General features: G+C 36.6%; 1 protein-coding gene and 2 long non-coding RNA genes across 7 annotated transcripts in view; 2 read left to right on the top strand and 1 right to left on the bottom strand.

Annotated features, from left to right (window-relative positions):
* The window catches only part of LOC107041889, a 312145-nt gene that overhangs the window by 266968 nt on the left and 25786 nt on the right, over positions 1-19391 (top strand). The gene's annotated exons all lie outside the window — the stretch shown is intronic.
* LOC107041890 lies at positions 8288-11733 on the top strand. 4 transcript variants are annotated; one of them, XR_001461102.2, is made up of 6 exons: positions 8288-8589; positions 8964-9009; positions 9080-9512; positions 9848-9951; positions 11181-11340; positions 11429-11729. It is a non-coding gene; the product is annotated as an uncharacterized LOC107041890 (long non-coding RNA). The 4 variants fall into 4 exon arrangements; XR_001461099.2 differs by having other exon boundaries at positions 9848-11340; positions 11429-11733; XR_001461100.2 differs by having other exon boundaries at positions 9074-9512; positions 9848-11340; positions 11429-11733.
* Positions 14927-17339, bottom strand: LOC107041891. Of its 2 annotated transcripts, none has more exons than XR_001461103.1 (5): positions 17160-17339; positions 16621-16851; positions 15708-15961; positions 15190-15347; positions 14927-15106 (listed from the first exon to the last, which is right to left on the bottom strand). It is a non-coding gene; the product is annotated as an uncharacterized LOC107041891 (long non-coding RNA). The 2 variants fall into 2 exon arrangements; XR_001461104.1 differs by having other exon boundaries at positions 16621-16842.

Genomic DNA, 19391 nt, shown 5'->3' with positions numbered 1-19391 from the left:
TGAAAGTAATGTAGATTTGAACACAAAATTTCAAAGGGAATCAACTCTTAGTTTTTGCACAATAAAATAATAATACTCCATAGAACCAGGCGCATGTAATTTTTAAACATCATGTATAAATATCGCGATATGATTCATAGACATGAAACATCACAGGAATGTTGTTTACATATAGAATTATCATTATTCAGTCAAGGATATTTTACAGTTCCTACTGCATTTGTCTATTTTTTATATTAAAAATATGAGACTAAATATACTTTAAAAAAACCTTATAAGTATTTTGTACTCGTGACTCTACAATCATACATTAAATATTTATTTGGATTAAACGTTTTTCTCGACTCAAACTTCTTTTTCAAAGATGAAAATCAATTTTTTTTTTCAAAAACTCAGAATTCTAATAAATTAAACGTTATAATTATATATCACAAAGAGACACCCAGCCTCACTTTTCTAGTTTCTAATATTATTAATAAATATTCTTCTCTATAATAGAATCTGTCATATTGTAATCATGAATCTTATCGCGATAATTATAATTATGATTTTTGGGAAGATTCAAATTTCCATGGTTGAATCATTGGATGTTGAATTTTCTTTGTTATTTTCGTCATGCTTGGTACGTTTCGGTTGTGATGATGGACCTCCCTCAGTCGAGTGTCGTTTAGAAAGAGCTGGAATAACTGCTTCAGCCATTTCTTCTTCAGTGGCTGTCATTCCTTCAATGATGTGGATATGTTTCATGTCAGGCACTTCGAAATACATCCCCTGATTCTTTGTTGTCTTCACTTTACCCATCAATTTTACACACATTCCGTACTTCAAATTCTCATCCGGTGTGAAATGGGCAATTTGAATTGAGAGTCGGTAATCTCCGAACACGACGCATCCGCCTCCATACGATGAAGATTGGAATGTAACTGTGACGAATTCACTTCTGATATAGCCGATAACAGATACAGGACCCTTCACAACATTGAGAGCAGTCATGGAGGTTTCTGGGAAGTTTTCTGGTGCGATCACGGTAGCGCCCTCCCATGAACCCAAGAACTTGATAACACTTGAGATTTGAACATTGAATTCCATATTGACAACGTCTTCGTCTTTGTTGTAATTCGTGTTGGCCTCAGAGATGATCCCCATATTAATGAATATCTTCTGAAAAAATACAATTAAAAGTCAGCTATTTTTTGAATGATTCATTGGGAAATAATTTGCTGTTGTTTATTTCCGTGGGTATCATTTGATAACGTACCTGATACATCAACAATTGAGTAGCATATTTTTTTGCGACGTTTCCCCACATCAGAACCCTGATTCTTGTTCCATCCCCGTTATTGACCACGAATTTGAGCAGGGTTTTACTGCCATTGCTTACGGATTTTATCCCGTCGATTTTGTTGATATAACCACTGAGTATTCTAAAAACGACATTAACCAGTGTTTTTCATATATAAAAAAATCACTTTGAACTGTTTGCCGCAATTTTCCAATGAGAAGGGAGGAGGGGAGGGGGGGGGCGATTTTTCTCCATAAAATTATCCATACCATAAATAAATTACAATTCCACATAATCGGGAAGCTAAGAATGAAAATCGAGTTTATTCTGCATACGTTATATTGCAGTTAGAATAAAGAAAAAAATTTCATTTTATCACCATTCTAGAGATAAAGTTATTAAGTTTTTTTGAAGAAATAAAGATTCACTGATAATTCCAGATTTTATACCAGCAGCAAAAGAAATAAAAGTAACCAAGGGTGTCAACTTAAATCAGAACAAAATTTAAATTGTCGACTTAAATTGACACCCTTTATGAATCATTATTAATTTCGTTAATGATGAATTTTTCGGCAAGAACAATAATGATTTGACGATTTGATTTGATCAATTCACTGAGTTATTAACTTTTTGATTGAATTGAATATAATGAAAAAATTCGCCAAGTATTGGAAATTTTATTTCTGTCAAAAGATTCACAAATTCCATAAATCACAAACTTTTCTGTTTGAAGAAGTCAAAATTCACCATTAATTCAATTTTCACCACTTGACAAAAAAAACAAAACTACTCAAGCAATTTTTTCACTATGACTCAGAGAATAATTTGTTCAATTCTAAAAGCTGCTACTTTTTTCGAAGAAATTCGAAAATTTAACACTTCACAAATGTTTGAAAATAGTAGGAAAATGAAAGGATTCACAGTTTCTTCGAACACTCAACAAACATTTAAAAAATGTAACAAAAAAAATTTACCGCGAAAAAGAATGAACTTGAAGCACGTGGAGAGTGAGGTTAAGTTGATCGATTATAAAAAAAAATAACAAATGTTTGAAAATAGTAGAAAAATAAAAGGATTTACAGTTTCTTCGAACACTCAACAAACATTTAAAAAATGTACCAAAAAAAATTTACCGTGAAAAAGAATGAACTTGAAGCACGTGGAGAGTGAGGTTAAGTTGATCGATTATAAAAAAAAATATCATTGATAAAGCTACTCAAAAAAATACTTACACTGGCGAGTCCCCCTTCTCGAAACAGTCAATTTCTTTCGTTGATGTAAATGGATATTTCCTATCTGACATTGTTATCACTGAATCTATTTTCACTTCTCGAGGAATGATCTGGTGCGTGCAAGGGTTAAATCGGAAAGAAAGAGAATTTCTCTTTCTCTCTCTCTCTTTCTCTATCTCGGAACATTAATACAAATGCTCTGCAGATGGCGCACTTCTGGCCAATCCATCAGAATCCGTCATCGACAAAAATGTACATGTTCATTACAGCCAAATACAATTTTATTTAATTTTACTGCAAAAAACATGTTGAATAAAAGATGTGAAAGATCCTCATTTAATCGAGCCTACAATGTTGCTCTCCAATTGCATCGATCGATGGAAATAAAAGCATCAGTGAACAGTAATGTTTCTTTCCGTTTGAAATTAGCGCCTAAAAAGAAAATGACTAATGGGATTGTGCTGACAGATTTTCGAGATTTCGATTCGATTCGATATATTTGTGTGGCTCTTCTTTTTAGAATAGGATGGTTATTCTCCAGATTGTCAACATGCTGGATTGCTATTCGGTGGGTAGTCTTGGAGTCGAGATTGGTTTCAATGCACATATTCATTAGGACGCGATTATGGTTAATTTTTCAGAAATGAATCGCTTAAACTTCTTACATCAATGCAAAGTATGAGAGCAAATAATAAAAAATTACTTTATTAAATAACAGGGGCGGATTCGGTGCGAACTACATGAATACAAAGGTACAAAAGAAATTGTCGCGTATCTTACATGCGGAACTACATCATGGCACCACTATAACCACAAGCATGGCAGATCTTGAAAATCTTAAGAGCAAATGCACAGCCTTCAAAACACGTTTCATAAAAAGGGTCGAAGAGTGCATCAGAATCGAACATATCGAAGCCAAAGTGGAAACATTCATTCAAAAATTCCAATAATAGGGAATCAGCAACGAGGAACTCTGCGGTTTGGATACTGAGAATACAGAAACCAACGCTAATAGTACTGATGAAATCAAAAAGAGTATAACGTGACATTTTCGCGTGGGGGTTAAAAATGCCCATTACCTTCGCCCTACTTCCCCTAAATCTAATTAAGCACAAAAACTTGAATATTATGGGCGCCAGGTAATAGTCCAGGCGTCAGAGGTATACGCGCGGAAATAATATGTATTGAAGGTTTTATGGTTTCTATCGTTTCTTTAGGATGTTAACTGATGAATATAAAAAATTTAAACTTTTCCTCGCTCCGGAACATATTGTTTAAACAAACAAAAAGGGCGATTTTAGCGTTTTTCTCGATTAACTCCCAAATTTTCCATTTTTGGTCAAAAAACAGAATATAAAAAGATTCCCCACAAAATTCTCTACAAAATATGTATCTATACTTTTTCCGATGAAGATGATAGTTTCGGAGATATGGCCATGTGATATAAAGAGCGCGTCCGACTCGTGCGTTACGTAAACGTTGGAGAGTGCTCCGTCCGCTGGAAACCACGAAGTATAGTGGTGCGTCCTGCACGAAATCGATACGAAGAATATGTCCAACTAAAAAACCTTCATTTTTGCATAAACAATAAATGAAGTGATGAATAATCTTCTGATAGAATGTTGAAACTGCTTTTTTGTAGCAGTGAAATCTCCCTTCGTCTAAGAAGTACTGTCGTCAACTGGAGCTCCATATAAGGAGGTGATTAATTTTTCTTTTGCACTTTGGTCCCATCCTCGAGCAGAATTTGCGGTCAGAAATGGTCAGAAACGGTGAGAAATGGTCCTAATATTGTGTGTAAAACTGGCTGTTTTTCAAGTAATTCTATCATTTTCATTTTACCCATTCCGAAAAATGCAGAGGTTGTATCACAGCCAGTGAAGGCGTGAATGAATAGAATGAATTGCCTGATCGATGGATACTTGAAGCTGTCTGTGCTGTATATCCTTTGTTCAGTTTTACCTCTACTCGGCTTTAAGAAATAGATGTTCGAATCTTCAGAATTTCGAGCTGTCAGTATCACCAAAATATAAATATCTTCTCCTACAATTATAACTTCATCGTAATGGGAAGAAACCTCCATTGCAGTCGTGATAATCAGAGTGTACGCATCCTCATAGGCCTGTTTACACGTGAAACGAGCATCCTCAAGTTTCTTAATCAGTAAACTTATCAGTCTGTTCTTATCATTGTCGTTGGAGAGAAATTTCTCTTGAGAAACCGTTGCTGCCATACTGAGATCAAATAATATGTCAGTCAAAGAATGTTTCTGTTGTCGACGTAATCTTTCAGCATATTTTATGCTTGTCATGGTTGCATCTGCTGGATATCCATCGAATATGATAATGCTTTGAGGTCGATAATATTTCTGAACATATTGGACATATTTCGTTGTTATTTGCTCGAATGTTTCTCTCTGCCGCCACGATACTCGATGCAATAAATAACCCCCATCAATGACATGTATAGAATTGCTGGAAGACAAATTCTTTTCAGCGGGCTCAAAACAATCATACAGAGAAGATTTCGTGTTCTTAAGCATGCCCAATTCATTGAACAACGAGAGTGGGCATGGAGCTAATTCATAATCCAAAAAAGTTTCGAGTTCTTCAGGATTTCTACTTGTTAATGAAATCCTCTGGAACAGCAGTAGAGGGTCCACTGCAATTACATCATCATTTATGTTAATCGAACTATGAGCATTTGCCAGTGAATTTACTCTTCCTTTCCTGGAGCCGTTGACGTCTGCAAAATTCTCCCCGACAGTTTGACTCATCAATTCCACTCCCACTTCATGCGCATTGTGACAGTTGATATCTTCAGTACCTTTTACTCCAGTGCTCAATGATAAGATCTCACGGGTTTCAGGGAAAGGCGGATGAGTGGAAAACCAGTCACTGAATTTTTGAAGATCTTCATTATCTCATTCTATTGTACCAGGTCTAGTATCTGTGTGTTGCTCTGAGGAACCAAATTCAATTTGACAAAATTCACTCATCTTATCCGTCACTTCAATGAGGGTGGGCAGAGAAAGTATCCACTTTGCTAATACACTGTCTGTCGTCCCACGACGATGAGTGAATGCTCCACTGCTCTTCGAATCTTTCATTATGGTTTGTTCAATAGTCATATCAGACCAAATACCACTCCAAAATTTGTCTGAACGTCGAATTGTAAAAAAACCTTGAGTTACGAATTTCTTATACTCGTCAGCAGGAAGTCTCTCTTTCAGTTTGAACATCTCCTGCAGATACAATTGAGCTGACTTTGCAGATGGGAAATGGCCACTTGCATGAAAGAATGGCAACACTCTCTGGATACATTCTAAATGTAATTGCCAGTTCCCAGTTCTCTCAGCATTTATGAATTCCTTCATTATCGTCACCGTTTTAAAATACTGTATCCATAACTTTGACGTAGCTCCCTGATTCTCGAAGTAATCGACAGTGTCCATGAATTTATCCACAATAGTTTTTATGATAGGATCTTCGCATCCCTCTAGAACACTCTCAGAGAACAGTAGATCTTGCATGAATGCGTTGTTCTCTGCAGACAGATTCGTCTTCGCTAGAATAATCTTAGCAAATGACAAATGAACCAGCAGATGTCCTCGAACGGCTCGTGAATAAGCGTGTCCACTGAGCATCTTATCCACAGATATCGAAGCGTAGACAGTACTCAGGATTTCCTTGAGACCACTACCCTGCATGATGAATCCTATTGCTCCTAAGTATGACATCAGTAGATGGAAGCCTCCGAGTCTAATGATGATGTCATATGAGTTGGAGTCGAAAACATCTAAAGCTATCACTTCCCTGGCTTTAAGATAAAGAGGTTGATCGAATGTAACAAAACGAACTTTTTGACCTTGTTTTATACATTCGTCATAGGCTTCATGAAGAGCTGTAAAAATGGTGTCGTAATTACTTGGTGGAGAAGTGATGAACGGGAGGAAAAGTATCCGCGATGTTGAGTAGGGAAGATGAGCAGTGATTCCTTCCATGAATCCGTGCCAGCCTGACAAACTCCGTGACATATCTTTGGATTTCTCATAAAGCCCTGCGAACTCAGATGATGATAACTTTATCCTTCTATCAATTGGATGTAATTCGTCAATATTCTCCACTGTTACTAGAGAGAGACTTCCCTTTGGGTATTTGCCCGGTAATATTTTCAAAGAAGTGGTCCCATGCATCCTAATGTTGTGAGCAGCAGGTATTTTCTTCAGCCTTGGGATACTACCTTCAGTCACCACTGAGGCCTTTGTAGTTATACACTGGACTCCTCCCATTGCATGAAATGTATTGTGACCATCAATCGTAGCAACATTGTCAAAGATGAAATGAATATATGAGTCAGACATGACATGAGTTTGAAGATGCATGATAGCGGAGGTTTCAAACAGCTGGGCTTCTTCGTATATTGCTGAAACACCTAATGAGGACAACAGATTCAGGAATGTTCGAGAGCTATATTTATGATGCAATACAGTTGCCAATCCAAGTTGCAGTGAAGAGATGAACGATCTTGGTCGAGTAGCTACGATAATGGAGTGGCAAATTGATGTAATTTTCGGCATCTATTTTGATAGATCCCCCTTCTTATTTTTGAGGATTATTGTCTCCATCAGAATTTTCAGAGTCTCAGGTACATCACTGTTTACATTTTGCAAAAACTCATGAGGTGATGGATACTTATCAATATCATACACTATTGATCTGATGTTGTCAAAAATGATATGACCGGCTTCGTGTGCGACCCTTCTTCGCTCTTCTCTGGAATCTGCATTCCTTCGGATATAGAATGCATCAGCAAGAATCTTTTCACCTGTGCAGATTAAATGAAAAAATATATAATTTTTTGTAACAATAAAGAAATGAATTGAAAGAACGAATAGAAATGAAATTTAAATTTAAAAAAAAATGTCTGACCTACGGCTCGGAATGAAATGATTGGTCCCTGTGGATTGAATGTGATCATGAGCTCATCAGCATATTTTTCTTCCAATTTCCGTTTGATTGTCTTTTCACGGGGAGTTTCACCATGATATCCCTTCATTATCTCATGCAAAGAAAACTGACAGTAATCTCGATTTTCTTCGAGGTAGGTGGAGATAAAATCGATTGTTTTCGAGGTATTATTGTCAAGAGGGCAGCCGGCGTGCTGGTCAGAATTCACACGTAAATTGAATTTACTGCAACATGACCCATGATACCTCCCCTCAGCTGCAACGAGATCGCCACCGCCAATTCGGTGCATCACCTTTCTTCTCCACTCATCGTTCCTCTTCTCAGCTCTCTTTATCAGGTTTGTCTTAAAGTCGAGAGTAGATACATGTCTCACTACATCTCGGCCACTGGATTTTTTATTTTCATTTGCTACATATTTTTTTGAAGCATCTTTCCCACAAAATAAACAGTAGTTTAAAAAATTGATATGACCTTAGCCGACAGATGATTGATTATGAAAAAAAAAAAAATTCAGGTCGTTTGTACTACGTCTGTATATGATTGTTCTAAGATCAGAACCGTTTGTTCCTCTTCCAATTATTTATTAAAAAATAATGAAAAAATGGCCCATGTACTTGGCCGACAAACATTAAAAATTATGTTTCCCTGTTTTTTGGGATTGTTAGGACCTAGAATCGTTTGTATTTTAATTGTTTGTCAATTTTATCGTTTGTTCTTGACAATTTTCTAGTTATTTATTGTAATTAGAATAATTCAGTTCTGACTCGTATACTGGCAACGGCGGACCACAGGTGGTACCTAAGATGGCGGACGATACCACCTGCCAGCACCCTCCTTTTTTGAACATTCCATTATCAATATTAATCATGAAGCAAAGGGTGCAATAGTTCTTCATATCGGTTGATTACAAATCTTTTCGTTCCATATAACAGTGATTTAAAGTGTACAAAGTGCTCTCAATAAATTAAATACATCCGCCATAACCTCCAATTTATACATTTTGGAGCAGACCAGCTTAATTGACATGCGATCAAATTTTTTAACTCAAGTGATCCGACGAATACCCATGAAAATTCATTGGAAATTAGGATAACAGTGAAGACAGGTGAGTTTCAATTATCATTAAAGTATGTCATCAGTAAGGTTGTGGAACGACGAGGTTAGGGATGAGGAATCACTTCTCCTCGAAGATTAGTTTTTCAAGTATTTGAAAACACGAACGTACAGCAGTTTTCTCTTTATAGCCCCATTGACCGTCCTATTTACTATAATTGATTTACATCTAATCTTACTCATACAAAAAAAAATACTCAAAAAAATCGTGTTACAAGCATCATCAACTACATCATCAACGTCTTCGTTCCTCATCCAGAATGTAGAGCACTTACAGCCTCCGATAGTCTATTTTGTTGAATGCTGCACTGCCGGACACACATCAACCTGTAGTCAAACTATAACCCTTTTTAATCCCAATTTCAGGGATGTTTTCCACGTTTCACCTCTTAGGACGATTTTGGTCATGGAAGTAAGGCCAACACTCTGATCACTGGGACCTTTCTCATTCGAAATTAAGGACTCCAAATTTTCAGACATAGGAATATGCTAGAGGGACTGATAGTGTACGCTTAGAAAGGGCTGACTCGCCATTTTATGGCATCAGCGATCCATCCTGATGGATCCAATCCATTGACTTCATCCAAAGCTTCGGTAGAAGGGCCCCGGGACTACAAGAAAAGGTCTTCGATTTAGTCAACGTCTTATACGCATTAGGTGTCAATACACAAGCTGAGAAGGACGAGGAGAACACCACGCAACTGAGCTACCACCAATCAAGGACCATTTTCTATGTGAAGGGGTTGGCCCTTGACTCCATCGTCATTTACTACCCTGAGGAATTCAACTGGCCATTAAGATGTCCAATCAGTCCTTTATAGTTGAGGCACTGTTGTTGATTCTTTGCTTCTCAATCAAAACCCTACGTTTCTCCATTTTTCACCAGCAATTATTCGATGTCATGTATATGAGAAGGTAATTATGGAACCAATGGGATTTCAGAGAGGCTTGGATGCACTGTTATTTTTATCATCGTGAAAATACTGATAATGAGAAAATAGGGTGATTTGAGAGATTGTTGATGATAGTCTTGCTGATAGTTTTAGTAATGAGCTATTTTNTAGTTTTAATAATGAGCTATTTTGGGGGAAGATCTCGGAAAATATTTCTTACGGGAAATTATGTCCACTAAAAACAAGACACTTTTGACATTTATTCATAAATCGAATAGTTTCAGAGATCTTTAAAAATAGTTCTACCATTTCTGTAATAAGCGAACAATATAAGAAATGTAATTACTATACTTGCAGTGATTGCAGGAGAGACAACTCGGAGAAAATTTTGGTACTTCACCGTAGCAAGGAAATGCCAATATTTATCTTCGCTTGTGACAAAAGAAAGGGAGAGCTGGAGAGTAAGACTCACCGATGACTTAGAAATAGAGTGACCCAGCAATAATACATAAAAGTGTAGATCTATCAAAATGAGCTCCTTATTGAAATCTATAAATTTCTACTTGTCGAAAATGATAGTCGAATGAAAAATGAAAAGTCAGGCAAGTGAAAAGAGAAAGTATCAAAGATTTCCATCATTGAAATTAGGTGATATATTTAAAAAAATTAGAAATGAGTCTCTGAAAATTAGCAATAAACTGCATTCGAGAAGTCACCCCGTTGAATTTTATAGTCGTTCATTTCTAAAATTCGAGAAGAGATTCATCTGAATTAAGAATTAATTACAGAAAATGAGTGAGATGTATCTAAGAATCAAACCTTTATTTCCTTTTTGATAAATTCTAAAAAATATACTGAGATCATTGTTTCACATTTCATGCCTACAAAAAAGATATCAACCATTTTAGTATCTCTCACATTCTGAGAATATTCAACAAAAAATTGAGTCATATCAACTCATGTCGTTTTGATATTTACTGAGTATCAAATCGTAACTAATAAGATACTTTCATCGCTTGCAAAAAAATCAGCAATAGAATTATGGAAATGAGCTCAGTATTTCACTTCCAGTACGTAAATATGAAACAAAAGAGTTGAATTAATGCGACGAGATAATGAATTAATACTAAAATCAATTTTCATATCATTAGATGCTTAACAGTGTTTTGGCACTTTGGCAGTATTCATGGCTAAACTAATAAAATTCAAACTTGACGAAGTAACGACGATTAAACTCGCTTTCTCATGCTTCCATTCGTCTACAAAACATTCCTACTCAACAGCATCACATGGCCCGACGGATCCAACGTACATAATTGCAGAACGAATTGACTGACATTTTAAATAACAATTCTTTACAATCATAGCTTCACTGACATTTCAAATAACAATTCTATACAATCATAGCTGGAAAAGTTTCATATAAAAAATGTGTCTTGACATTTGAAGGACAAGGAAAAACCTGGCCAGGTTCAGTAGAAGTGAGAGTATCATGAATAGTTTTAAAAGAGAATGTCAAAAATCCTTTCATAGAGGTCCTTTTCGAACAAAAAAACGTCTATTGATATTTCTATTCAACACGTCTATTGTTATTTATCCCACAAATAACCAATTATTCAGTTTACTTCATAATTCCGTGATTCAACATTCGTGCATTGAAAATTTCATTTTTCTATTTTTTGTTCTCTAGGTCAACGAAATAACATCTCGCATCCTTCGCTAATTGGTGCAACACCTTGGAAATTGGCGCAGATTATGGTAAAAGCACTATGATCTATGAGCCTGCTATTTTTCGTGGCTTCCTTAAAGAGACCTTTCTTTATCAGAACACTGCACTATATTTATAATAGGTACTAATGAACATAATAATTAATTACTCGAATTATCCTTTTCATGAAATTATTCAGGATGACAGACCAAAAATTAATACTTTTTCAGATATTAGAGCCTCCTTACCAAGTGCTTGTATCCAGCTGAGGACATTAAAAATCATAATCGCGTAAAATTTGTGTAAAAATGAAATTTTAGTTTACAAAAAACTTGTCATTGGAAAGTGGTAGAAATTAACTCACATGAATAATAAATTGTAATGACAACATATTCTCGTGGCATTTTCACTCCAGACATATTCTAATGTAATTTCCAGCATTACAATGCTCTACCCCAAGGTAATTTGATTTACTTTGAAAGGAAAGGTGAATGAACAAACTTTGATTAAAAATTGATATTTGCATGGACTGAAAATGAACGCCAATAAATTTGAAATTCTGATGTGATTGACAACAATATTACTTGAAAAAAAATCTTGTGTTTCCTGTCTCTATCTTCAATTTTTAGCATTGGAGTTCACGACTGATCAACAATTAGTAATTCCATTCAATATAGAGTATTGTTTTATGAACAAAAAAAGAAAACAAAAAGAAATACTTCAAAATATACCACAAATGATATTGCTGTTGTAAAATACCATGTAATCTACTCATGGTATTTGCACCAAGGAAAACGCTTGATTGTTTAAAGGTTTTCGAACTTCGCTTGCATCTTCAGTGTCTTGGCCTCGTGTCCCTCCTTCGGAAGGAAAATGCCCTGGTTCTCCCAAGCTATTTTCACGATCTTTTGCTGATGCTCGTGTAGCAGTTGTGGTTCCAGCGTTGACCCAGGTCCTTTGCTATTTCCTCCCAGATTGGAGAACTTGAGGAGTGGAATTGGAAGTAGTCGATGTCCTGAAGCAATCGCGTTGTCTCGAGGGCTAATGACAATCAAAGCATCTTTGGAGTGGGGTGTTTGGAGTGCTCATAAGATCACAGATCAGCTATTTCCGATGAATTGTTCGATTAAATAATAATGATGAGACCTTTTCCCTGTCAAATTTCACTCATCCTGAGCTCTCGTACGTCATTTTGCGTTCTCAGAAATAATCTTAATATAAATTGCACTGATGGGTCGGACTTGTTCTTCAGGTTTACATGCACGTACAGAGGATTTTATATCGTCGAATTCTTGCCAGTGTCCTGACGCTCGACGACAAAAAGCTGTGAAATGGTCTTCATGCTCAACGATAACACCAACGAGTCTAGAAACGTAATGAAGAAAAATTAGGAGTGAAGTGATAAAATGAGCTAAAGTGGTAGAATGATTACATTTTTTCAAAAGTCCGTAATATTATTACTACCACTTGCAGATTACTGTAGAAATGTAATTAATGTAAAAATAAAGGTAATTTCGGAAAAGAATATAGACACATAGTTTTTTTCTTTCACCACTGGAATTAAAATGATTTATGTAAGAGAAAATTTAGAGAAAAAAATTTTCAAATCGTCTGTGACTAAAAATAGTACGTGCGCGTTAGCACAATCTATTTCTGGAGAATGTCTCAAATTGTGATGAAAATAGCAGGATTTGCGTAGAGAGCTCTTTTGTAGAAAAACATTATAGTTACAAATAAAGTTTCCCTGGAAATTTCACCATCTTCATCAGATTCACAGTTATTAATTGGAAATTCAGGCAGGAATTGAGCAAACATCGGGTATTTTTCCAATGCACTACTGCACATAGAGATTAAAATCTAGAAAATTCACGTTGTACGCGTGCTTCCAATAATATAAACTTAAAAAAATGTATACAAAGCGAATGTATACACCTCACCTGTACGTGGTGTCCAAAGTCAGCTGTACTGGAATAGTATTCAAGCAGACGCTTATCGGAGATGAATTGTAGTCAATCCTTGTCCCAAGTTCTACATAAATATGATTGTTACCCTGTGCTGTTTCAGTGCAAGTAGAGTATCCACATCTACACTTTTTGTCGCAGATGACAGTCTGAAACTCTAGAGCTGGCTGAAGGGACTTGTATCCTTGACGACGGATGATTGAATGATCAATCTGGATCGAATAATTGTGTTCGCTATCACCTGAACAAATGTTTAGTTTGCACACAGAAGTGTGGAAAGTACTGGGATAAGACACGAACAATTTTGACCACAAATCGGTGGGGTTGTCAGTGGCCACATAAGACGTTACGAAAGCCAGGTTTTCTGCACTAGTCACTGATTTCGTACTCTCATAAAATGGTTTAAGTAAGAGGAAGCGTTCTTTGTATAAATCTGCTGTGACTCCTGTCTCTCGTAATTTCAATATGAATGAAAAAGTTTCATTGTAGACACCCTCCATGAAACTTCGATAATGGCAGTCATCCAGAGCTGCTGTCAGCAGAATAGATGCGAGGGAATCGAAAGCACAGGTTCTCCTCATGAAGTACACCTTACCATCGATCTTGTAAGTGCCATAGTGCACCGCATTCCTCAATAAGTAATTCCGGCGCTTGGTTCTACCTTTCGAAGGTATTTCGTGCGAATTCTTCTCCTTATTTGCCGTGAAATCCACAACGGCTTCTGGACATGACATGAAGAATTTTGCAATCGAAGGTTTTTTCGCTCGCGAATACGTCGGATTTTCTTCACGTCCTCGATCATTAGATCCGCTTAGAACAGGAGACGGTGTTTCAGGTACATAGAACCCACCATCATTATTGATAGACTCATGAAGTGCATTGGAGGTCTCGTCAGCCTCGGTAACCCCATGTGGCGCTGTCACGTGTGTCTCATTCTGTTTTTTTCTTGACCGAGAAGGTTTCTCAACAGGTGTCTGTCGCATCATGGCCTGATCTGGAGATCGATTACTTGAATTCCCGGGGGGAGTTGATAGAGTAGTGGAATTTCCTGGGTTTGAAGAATTAAACAGTGAGTTCGAGCATGCAGGAGGGGACATTGGCAGATTAGACGAGGTGGATGTGTTGATACTTTCGATGTCGACACGTGAACCAGAGTGGGACTCATTGGATCCATCCCCACATTCTTCTGTTGATAACTCGGGTTCTTCAACAGAATACTCTGTCGTCTCTAGATCTCGGCATTTGAATCGAGTGTAGCTTGTCCCTTTATTCCGCCAATTCTCCTCAGCTCGTGAAATTGAATCACAAGTGGAATGCAATTACTAATTGTTAATTAGTTGTGAATTTCAATNGTGAACCAGAGTGGGACTCATTGGATCCATCCCCACATTCTTCTGTTGATAACTCGGGTTCTTCAACAGAATACTCTGTCGTCTCTAGATCTCGGCATTTGAATCGAGTGTAGCTTGTCCCTTTATTCCGCCAATTCTCCTCAGCTCGTGAAATTGAATCACAAGTGGAATGCAATTACTAATTGTTAATTAGTTGTGAATTTCAATTACTATGGTCAATCAAATCAGAATTTTAAACTTTTTAGCGTTCATTTTCAGTCAGATAGACATCAATTTTCAATGACAATTTAATCATTCATTTTTCTTCCAAGGCAAGATTAAATCACCATTTGATAAGGCATTGTACTCCGAAAAAAGTACATTAGAATATGTGTGGTGTGAAAATGCCACGAGATTATGTTGTAAATAGAATAGATATATGGTAATTTCAATTTATTATTAATGTGAGTCAATTTCCATTAGTCCTGAATGACACGTTTTTTTGAAAATATATCCATCATGAACTAAAGTTGGATTTTTACACGAATTTTTCATGTGATTATGATTTTCAATGTCCTCAGCCGGATACAGGCACTCGGTGAGAAGGCTCCAATATCTGAAAAAATATCAATTTTTGTTCTCTCATTCTAAATAATTTTATAATATGGTCGAGTAATTAATTATTACGTTCATAAGTACCTGTAATAACTATAGTGTAGTGTTCTGATAGAGAAAGGTTCCCTTGGCGAAGTTACAAAAAACAGCAAGCTCAGAGATCATATTAGTCTGTCTAATCTGCGCTAATCCCCAAGATGTTGCACCTGCCAACGAAGTATACAAGATGTTCTTCTGTTTACCTAGAGAACAAAAAATAGATAAATTAAATTTTTGATCCATGAATGTTGAATTACAAAATTTTGGAACAAATTGAATAATTGGTGATTTGGTTTTCCCTTCAAGTGAGTTTCTTTCCTTCCTTCAACGACTGCATTGCAGGAAATTGCAAGTGGAAATGAAAAAAATCGTGACAACCCGAAAGGGATATGCAAGAGGAAAACAATTGACAAAGAAAAACTATTCATTCAGAAAAATGAATAAATGAATGAAATTCCTCATGAATGGCCCTAGGCGAATGTAAAACTAAGTGAGAAGAGTTATCTGAGAAGGAGTTAGAATAAATTCAAACAGCACTAAGTCCTCATGATATCATGATTTACCATTACGATACGACTCCCTCGTTTGGCTGTGTAGACTTCCTCCAGTGGCTCTGTAGACTCCTCTATCACTGCCTCGTGATGATATTCAATAGATAACAAAAGTAGTCTTCTGCTTACTAACTCCATTTCCAGTGCGATGTTGATTTCAGGCCTGAGTTGGACACTTGAGACGAAGACCTGGCGTGTCATTATTGTAGCTATTGACGGAATATGCTGGATGTAGCTTGCATATACAGGCTGGACACTGCACAGTACTGGAATATTTGAATTTGAAAATGTACTCTTGCTTATATAGATTAACTTTTTGTCGAGATATTTCATACATTCAAAATTCTTTGAATGATTTTGAAACTAATTTTTTCACTCGCTCATTCCATTCATTTGATCATATCATTTCGTGTCGTCCAAAACCTTTTAAATACTCATAATTTTTATCTTCAAATTTGAAAGATTAAGGAATTTCCGCAGTAAGTATACCTGGTAAAAATTTCGCAATAGTTTGAAGCAACAATATTTGGACCATATGTTGTTGACCACATTGAAAAACCATTTCCAAAATTTCGAGTTGATTTTCCACGCGAATTTTCGAGAAATGCATCGTCAAAAATTGAAAAAGCGCCAAAAATGAAAGATTGACGATGTATATTTCGAAAATTCGCGTGGAAAACCAATTTGAAATTTTGGGAATAGTTTTTTAATGTGCTCAATAACGTATGGTCCAAATATTACGGCTTTAAACTATCGCGAAATTTTCATCAAGTATACGTATTGCCGAACTTCGTTAAGTAAAATTCCTGATAGTTTTCAAAGAAATCCGCCTAATTACACCAGGCCATTGAATGATGATTTTATTATTCAACGAAAATGTAGAAGTTTATCTACCAAACAATCAATTGTACTTTCTCTAATTTACCTGAGATCCACAGATATAACAACCAGTAATTTGGTTCGGAGTAAGTGGTTTGAATTGCGAGTCATGATTAGAACTTTTATGTATTATTCCTGGGTCGCTCTATTTCTAAGTCATCGGTGAGCCTTACGCTCCAGCTCTCCCTTTCTTTTGTCACATGCGAAGATAAATATTGACATTTCCTTGCTTCGGTGAAGTACCAAAATTTTCTCCGAGTTGTTTCTCCTGCAATCACTGCAAGTGTAGTAATTACATTTCTTATATTGTTCGCTTATTACAGAAATGGTAGAACTATTTTTAAAGATCTCTCTGAAACTATTCGATTTATGAATAAATGTCAAAAGTGTCTTGTTTTTAGTGGACATAATTTCCCGTAAGAAATATTTTCCGAGATCTTCCCCCAAAATAGCTCATTATTAAAACTATCAGCAAAACTATCATCAACATTCTCAAATCATCTATTCTCATTATCAGTATTTTCACGATGATAAGAACAACAGTGCATCCAAGCCTCTCTGAAATCCCATCGGTTCCATAATTACCTTCTCATATACATGACATCGAATAATTGCTGGTGAAAAATGGAGAAACGTAGGGTTTTGATTGAGAAGCAAAGAATCAGCAACAGTGCCTCAACTATAAAGGACTGATTGGACATCTTAATGGCCAGTTGAATTCCTCAGGGTAGTAAATGACGATGGAGTCAAGGGCCAACCCCTTCACATAGAAATGGTCCTTGATTGGTGGTAGCTCAGTTGCGTGGTGTCCTCCTCGTCCTTCTCAGCTTGTGTATTTACACCTAATGCGTATAAACGTTGACTAAATCGAAGACCTTTTCTTGCAGTCCCGGGGCCCTTCTACCGGAGCTTTGGATGAAGTCAATGGATCGCTGATGCCATAAAATGGCGAGTCAGCCCTTTCTAAGCGTAGACACTATCAGTCCCTCTATCATATCCCTATGTGTGAAAATTTGGAGTCCTTAATTTTGAATGAGAAAGGTCCCAGTGATCAGAGTGTTGGCCTTACTTCCATGACCAAAATCGTCCTAAGAGGTGAAGCTTGGAAAACATCCCTGAAATTAGGATTAAAAAGGGTTATAGTTTGACTACAGGTTGATGTGTGTCCGGCAGTGCAGCATTCAACAAAATAGACTATCTGAGGCTGTAAGTGCTCTACATTCTGGATGAGGAACGAAGACGTTGATGATGTAGTTGATGATGCTTGTAACACGAGTTTTTTTGAGTATTTTTTTTTGTATGAGTAAGATTAGATGTAAATCAATTATAGTAAATAGGACTGTCAATGGGGCTATAAAGAGAAAACCGCTGTACGTTCGTGTTCTTAAATACTTGAAAAACTAATCTTCGAGGAGAAGTGATTCATCATCCCTAACCTCGTCGTTCCACAACCTTACTGATGAAATGCTTTAATGATAATTGAAACTCACCTGTCTTCACTGTTATCCGAATTTCCAATGAATTTTCATGCGTATTCGTCGGATCACTTGATGTTAAAAAATTTGATCGTATGTCAATTAAGCTGGTCTGCTCCAAAATGTATTAATTGGAGGTTATGGCGGATGTATTTAATTTATTGAGAGCACTTTGTACACTTTAAATCACTGTTATATGGAACGAAAAGATTTATAATCAACCGATATGAAGAACCATTACACCCTTTGCTTCATGATTAATATTGATAATGGAATGTTAAAAAAAGGAGGGTGCTGGCAGGTGGTATCCTCCGCCATCTTAGGTACCACCTGTGGTCCGCCGTTGCCAGTCTACGAGTCAGAACTGGATTATTGTAATTACAATAAATAACTAGAAAATTGTCAAGAACAAACGATAAAATTGACAAACAATTAAAATACAAACGATTCTAAGTCCTAACAATCCCAAAAAAACAGGGAAACATAATTTTTAATGTGTGTCGGCCAAGTACATGGGCCATTTTTTCATTATTTTTTAATAAATAATTGGAAGAGGAATAAACGTTTCTGATCTTAGAACAATCATGTACAGACGTAGTACAAACGACCAGAATTTTTTTTTTTCATAATCAATCATCTGTCGGCTAAGGTCATATCAATGTTTAAAAAATCGAATGACTCCGTTCGAGCCGGTCGACTCGTGCCGGGGCTGGAGTTTTGAAGACTGTTTACGGCTGCAACAATATATTTCTCCACAATGAACTTTGCTCTACATCGGACGTGCACTTGAATAGATGATCGGTTCTCTAAAACTTTATGTTTATCGTCTTTTCGTCTGAGGCTCGATGCAATAAAAGTCTTTATTCCCCGTATTTTAACTGTCTCACACTCACTCTCAGATCATTCTTTCGGACATATAAAACACGATTTTTCTAAATTCATTTGTCCAGTGTATACGGCGGTGGTTTGCGTGGTACTGAATAGAACTAGTCGAAACACGTTTTTTCCCCCTCCTTATTGGCCCCCCTCTGACCTGAAGGGACTCATGGGAGTCGCAGGGAGAAAAAACCTGCACCATCTGCCTTTTTTTGTATGGAAAAATACCATAACGACGGAACAAGGCTCGGTGAGGCTCGGTGTGGGCGCAACGTGAGAGTAGCTGGCTGAAGGGCGCTCGAGCTTGAATATTTGCACGCTTATAGCATTGAATTTATCACTCTCATCAAAAAAATTGTAAATACCTTGTTTGAAACGCAACTAAAATTCCAGAACATTCTGGTCGACCATCGGCCTACTTCGAAAATCTCCGGGACCCTTCGGGTCATCAGTCATAAGTCACCGA

The sequence above is a fragment of the Diachasma alloeum genome, unplaced genomic scaffold (genome assembly GCF_001412515.2).
Source record: "Diachasma alloeum isolate Michigan unplaced genomic scaffold, Dall2.0 Dall_scaffold_00389, whole genome shotgun sequence".
Classification (NCBI taxonomy): domain Eukaryota; kingdom Metazoa; phylum Arthropoda; class Insecta; order Hymenoptera; family Braconidae; genus Diachasma; species Diachasma alloeum.
Note: the sequence above shows the minus strand (reverse complement) of the source record. Positions and strands in the feature narration are given on the sequence as shown.